This window comes from Musca autumnalis, unplaced genomic scaffold (genome assembly GCF_047663935.1).
Source record: "Musca autumnalis isolate F117 unplaced genomic scaffold, ASM4766393v1 scaffold_3, whole genome shotgun sequence".
In the NCBI taxonomy this organism is placed as follows: Eukaryota; Metazoa; Arthropoda; class Insecta; order Diptera; family Muscidae; genus Musca; species Musca autumnalis.
Genome location: NW_027411866.1, coordinates 146,889,881 through 146,896,574, shown reverse-complemented (window position 1 = coordinate 146,896,574; position 6,694 = coordinate 146,889,881).

Here is a 6,694-nt window from a genome sequence, read left to right as displayed (position 1 = left end):
TTGTGTCAAATGTTCATGCTGATATCTCTAAAACTCAACGAGTTACAGCTCATTTACTACGAGCTTCGCATAATTCAACACAGTTTTTTGAGTTTGTGAAGCACTAAAACAATTCAAATCATGTTTGATCTTGCACAGAAATTTAGCACTGATATCTGGCTAGCTGTTTGCAAAATATGGTCCAAGTAGTTATTTTAGTTTTTGTGTAATAATCTTTTTATGTTGGGAAGTCAAATTCCAATCGCGAACTTAAAACGCGTTTTTCTTGAAACTGGATTTTTTGAAATGTGTCACTCTTTGAGTAAATGAGCGATATGTATGTGTACATTAGGATTGACAACCTCCTATCCCTGTATCATAGCGTGATGAGTTTCTACATAAGATTACATAATAACCTAATTATAAGGTGATTCGGTTAAAAAACCTCACGCACAAATTAATTTCAAAATTTGAATTTAGATACATATATATGTAATTGAAAATAAACTTTACAGCCGAATGAGATAACCAAACTGACAGAACATTTGTTTCTCACTAATTTTCTTTAATTCTGAGAATAATAAAAATGTCTTAAACGTTTTTTAAAGATATATTTTTTTTACAATAAAATCGAATTTTTTTAAGTGGTTTGTGCATGACCGCTTTCAATATTGGAATGGAATAAACTTTATTTTAGTTATTAGTAGGCTTATGTTTATTCATTCGTGCAACAGGAAATAATTTTTGAGAAATTTTTTTCATTTCATATATTCAAAAAAAAAAAAAAAAATATTTTTTTAAATCAATTTGTACGTCAACTTATTTACATTTTAATGGAATAAATGTTATTTTAGTAATTAATATGCAAAAGTTCATTCATTCGTGCTACAGGAAATAATTTTTGAGAAAAAAATTTCGAAAAGTCATAACCGTAGTGTGAATACATACATGTACACATTCTTTGAAATCCATTTTAATTTTAATTAAAATTTAAACAAATTTAGGCACCAAATATATGTATACATATTTTAAATATTTTAGTAAAAAGTTTGAATTATTTTTGAAAATATATGTCTGTCCCCGAACTTGCATGAATCCAAAAAAATTGTACTACGATAACAATTATTCCTTTATGATATCGAAAAAAAAATAGTAAACATTGATAGATTCTTGCAGTTCTGAAACACACATTATGTAACTCATAAGCAAATCGGTATACATAAATCCCTCTACAATCGGCAAAGTAAAGATCCCAATAATCCCCTAACTATACGCAATAGGGATTGAACAAGACCAAGGACACTAGGGACAAGTGGTAGATCAAGTGGTGCCCCATTACATCTTTCCATTCTATTAATAGACAACGCCGAGTTTCTCATTAAAGCCGATAAACACAGTATGTCCTGTTGACATGATTCAGTGGGAACATTTTCACGACAACGAGCTGGAACTATATTGTTGGCAGTTCTCTGTAAAAGTAAAAGTTGTTGCGTTAGCCTGGTGACTTGCCCCAAACCAAGCGGTAAACTACCCAGCAAACCAAGCCCATTGAAACAATCCAAAAATAAAATTAAAATATTATTTTAAAATATTTTTTAGGGATAGAAAATATAAGTTTTTCTTTTTTTACCACCAATAATTATTTTTGAGTTTGTTTTTAACATCCTGTTTTTGGATATGATTCAGATACAACAACATATTTCCATTTATATAGCCATCCAAAGAACGTGTTGAATCGTTTTGTTGAATATTTACATCTGTAATGTGAGTTAATAATAATTGGAAACAAAAATAACTTTAATTCATATTTCAATAAGCGGTCAATGAACTGTAAACTCACCAGATACGTTTTTCTAGTATGGAGGGCATATTAATTTTGTTTTTCCGTTTGTAACGCATTGAAATAATAATTTGCCACCCTTTAAAGTATGTATATATTAGGGTGACTTAAAAACATTTTTTTGAACTCCTACCCCATAATTATACCCTACACCACCCTGTGGTAAGGGTATTATGTGTTAGTGCATTTGTATGTAACATGTCTAACGAAAAGAGATAGATCCATAGTTCCTCCTAGGGGTATGCATAGAATCACTTTCTGAGTCGATTTATGCATATCCGTCCGTCCGTTCGCAACGTACAGGTCGCATTTATTGTTTGATTTGGCTGAAAATTGGGGAAGACCATTTTTTTAGCCTAATGAAGAACCCTATTGCTTTTGGTGAAAATCGGTTCAGATTTGGATATAGCTCCCATATATATTTACGGCCGATTTGAGGTATTTGATGCACCAAACACGCTGTATCTTTCCAATTTTGATGAAATTAGGAGTGTGTGATGGAATTAGGTCTATAGCACTGTGCAACATTTTTAAGGTGATCTTGTGCAAACAATTCGAACTAAGGATTTTTTGAAAATACAGACCCAAACGACAAGAAACCCTAGTTAGGTTTTGTTGTGTCAGATCCAGCTCGGATTTTATGGCCCCATCTAAACATGGTAAAATATTGAGTTTTTAAAGAAATTCGGGGCTATATCTCTGAGACCAATGCGAATCTTCTTCTGACCTCTGAAGCAAATATGTAGATAAGGACAAGAATACAATATTTGGAAAAATAATGAACTCGAAAAACTACATTTATTGCCTCAAATTTCAAAATATATGCAAAAATACCACAATTTTTATACATTTCGCACCGTATCTCCAAAACCGTTAATTTTTTCTGAATATTTTCTTTTGGAAAAATATTTCCTGGAATGTAATACACAACTCTTCAGAACATGTCATTGTTGTAAAATGCCTCTATCACGTTGTTTTCAGTATATTTTCCAACGACGATTTAATAAATATGTCAATAATGTGGTGAAATCTGAAAGGCGAGAATAAACTGTTGGTGTGAACTGTGTTTGAAATACGTGTTGTAAAAGCTATGATGCGAAATACCGCTAAAACAACATGAAGTAAGCAATTTAGAGTTTCAAAATGTTCTAAAGAATTGTTGAGAACTTTATTTGGAAGATTTTTGCAAAAGGTTACTTGGTTCAACTCCCAATAGTTTATCCGATACTGACCAGAATTTCAGCAATTATGTAAAAATGTCTATATTTTATAGATTTTGATGCCCTAGATGGAGTTTTCCTTATGTGGTTTCTTCAAAAGATAAGTTCTACTAGTTTAGGGCTACAATATTGCTAAAGACAGCAAGGCCAAATTCCTATTCGTTTCTGAGATAAAGGCCTGATAAATGCAAAAAAGTGTAGATTTAGGCCGGTTTAGATGAGGCCATAAAATCCGAACTGGATCTGACAGGACAAAACCCAACTAGGGTTTTTGTAGTCTAAATATGTACTTTCAAAAAATCCATACTAGAAGTTGTTTGCATTTTCAGTGTTGCATAGTGTAGATAAATGTGCCAAATTATATCGAAATCGGTTCAGATTTGGATATAGCTCCCATATATATTTTCGGCCGATTTTTGGTATTTGGTGCACGAAAGACGTTATATATGTCCGATCTCAATGAAATTTGGAATGTGTGACGGAATTTGGTTTAGAAATAAGTGTGCCAAATAATATCAAAATCGGTTCAGATTTTGATATAGCTCCCATATATATTTTCGCCCGATTTAAGGTATTTGATGCACCAAAGACGCTATGTATGTCTAATTTTGGTGAAATTTGGAATGTGTGACAGTGTTTGGTCTAGAAATACATGTGCCAAATTAAATTGTAATCTGTTCATATTTGGATTTAGTCCCCATATATATTTTACTTATTCACAGTGGTGTAGGGTATCATACAGTCGGCCCGCCCGACTTTGATCCTTTCCTTACTGTTTTTTTTATTCATTTGGTCCAAAAACCTTACATATGTAATATAATGGTGTTTATTTAACGTTAACCAGTGTCATCCGAGTGATCTTTGTTTCCATAGTAATTTGTATGGGACCAAAGGTGCATTTCCACGAAAATTCTCTAAAGGCCGCAAATATGGTCTAATCTATGAAAAAACTTTTAATCTATGAAAAAACTTTTTTTTTTAAATCGGATCGGATTTTGATAAAGCTCGCACATTCATATTTGGCACAGTGGGCTTGGATGCAATTTTCTCAATTTAATTTTTAAAATCCAATTTTTATCAATAATTTTCTTGAATTTTTTTTATTAAACTACGATTAATTACAAAAACTGTAAGTCCTATTTGGTAGTGGGATTCGAGTAATTACTATTTTTAAACCCTCAGCCTTTAGGCTAGAAAGGGTATATGGGCAATATTATTGAAAATTTAACATCGTTGAAGCCAAGGTTTACCCCTTTATAACTCGCGAATAGTGGTTGTATATTGTACAGTTTAAATGCTTTTGGATAAAATGAAATGTTTTTAGACTTGGCAAAAAATATTGGCCTTCAAAGTAGATTTCCGTGGAAGCTGTGGCTATATTTATGTTCAAAAATGGGTAAAAATGGGTTGAAGCCAACGTGACTTTTTTTGTTTTCTCTCGATTTGTGATTAAACCACATTTTTCCCGATTTTCCTGTCAAAGTGAAAGTAGAAGCCAACTAAATAAGGATCATCCCACCAATGTATAACTTTTCAAAATTTGATCTGCGTCTACGATTAAATGATGCTGACATTTTGAAGCCAGATTTTAAGTGTTTTTTGAAATTTCCTTATAATTTCGTTCCGCAAACAGGTTTATCAAAAAATCATATGTAGGAATGAAGAACTCACGATTCTGATTTATTTGACATATGTGCCGTGAATGTAGCCTACACAGCTTCAGAGAAATCTGTATCCAAATACGAAAATTTTGTGCGAACAAATTTCTAAAAATCATATATTTCGGGTCTAATTTGTACAATTGGCATTCGATTTACTCGTGCATGATTGCAAATTTTGGATTTTTACGTTGCGGATCTAATAAATCATTATTCGTTAAAATCCATCTACTAAAACGCGAGATAGGCGAAATTCCAAGGTAGGAAAATCACCTAATATTGTTTTTGAAAATATCGCGCATTTTATCGCGTATTCTGTCGGCCGCTTGCACTACTATGAAAAAACTAGTGCAGCATCTTCCTTTTTGCGGAAACAGAGATTTAAAAACTTCACTGATAAGGGAACTACATTCATTTTATCCCAAAAATAGTGTGTGATGCTACATCCACGGTTCTTGACTGATTGCCTTGAAATATGTAGGTATATATCGATGCAGATTTTCATGGTGACACTAAAACCGGTTGCGGAACGAAATTGTATGAACTTTGCGCGAATTAGCGATGTTTTATAAGTTTTTTAATGCTAAGATGCAGCCGATGCTACATCTTAGCGTCCAAATTATATTTCGAAAAATATATACAAATTAAAAGATGTGGTCTTGCTGTACATGAAAATCACATGCGGACAAAACGATTTTGATAATTACGCGATTTACACATATTTTAATAATGCATATAAGTTGAAGCGGTTTATTTGAACTCTATTTCCGTTTAAGAAGTCTAATGATTTATTTCCTCAATGGGAAACCTTCTATGTGAATGTAGATAAAGCAAAATCTGCCCATTTTCTTGGGAGTTTCAAGAAAAATAAAAGAAGTACTCCTATAGAATTTTTCCAATATTTTCAACTCTAGAACGCATGTGAAAACTATTATTCCAAACCAAAATTTGTTTTTTGTAACACAAATATTATTTTGGCTATAATATCCTAACTACTATCCCGATGATTATAAGTTTGGTCTCATTTGATTCCCCGTGAAGTCTTTCTTTAAAACTGTTACATTATTGGATTTTTTGACGGGTAAATGGACCTATATTTTCAAAAAATTCGGATTACATTTAAAATTTTGTCAATTTTTTGTAAATTCCGCGAATGCTGAGTAACATTTTACAAATATTATGCAATCTACTTAATGACGTCACTTCGTGATAACTTTTTAGTGACAATTGTGCTAAATAAAATAATTAGCGTTTTTATAATCATTTTTTCTTAAAAGCAGAAGTAAAACCGCAATAACATTTGTCCGCAACAACCAAAAATTTGCTCGCGAGCGGATTTGTACTGGGGAACTTTTTCTTAACCTATGTACCAAAAATCGTTAATGTAGCGCGAAAAGAAAAAAATTCAATTTTTTGAAAATGGAATATGAAATAATTTGCAACATTTCCCATATCACGAATATTGTCAATTATTTCATATTCCATTTCAGAAAAAAAGGATAAATTTTTTTCGCGCTACATCAACGATTTTTTATATGTAGGTTAAGAAAAGAATTCCCAGTACTCTGGCCGCGAGCCAATTTTTGGATGTTGCGGACAAAAGTTATAGCGCTTTTATTTCGCTTTCTAACAAAGAAAATATTATAAAAACGCTAATTATTTTAATGAGCACAAAAGTTCTCTCGAAGTGACTTCAGCGAGTAGATTGCATAATGCCTGCAAAATGTTACACAGAATTCGCGGAATGTACATAAAATTGATAAATTATTGAATATAAGTCAACTTTTTTCAAAATTAAGGCCCATTTAGTGGTCATAAAATTACATAAAAATTTGTTGTGGATCCAAACTTCACGGCGAATCAAATGAGACTGCAATCACACAGATTGGTGTTATAGTTTGGATGTTACAGCCAAAATAAGCACATATTTTGATGAAAAAAAAATTTTTTGTTTGAAAAAATATTTTTTTCACATGCATTATGTAGTAGAAAATGTT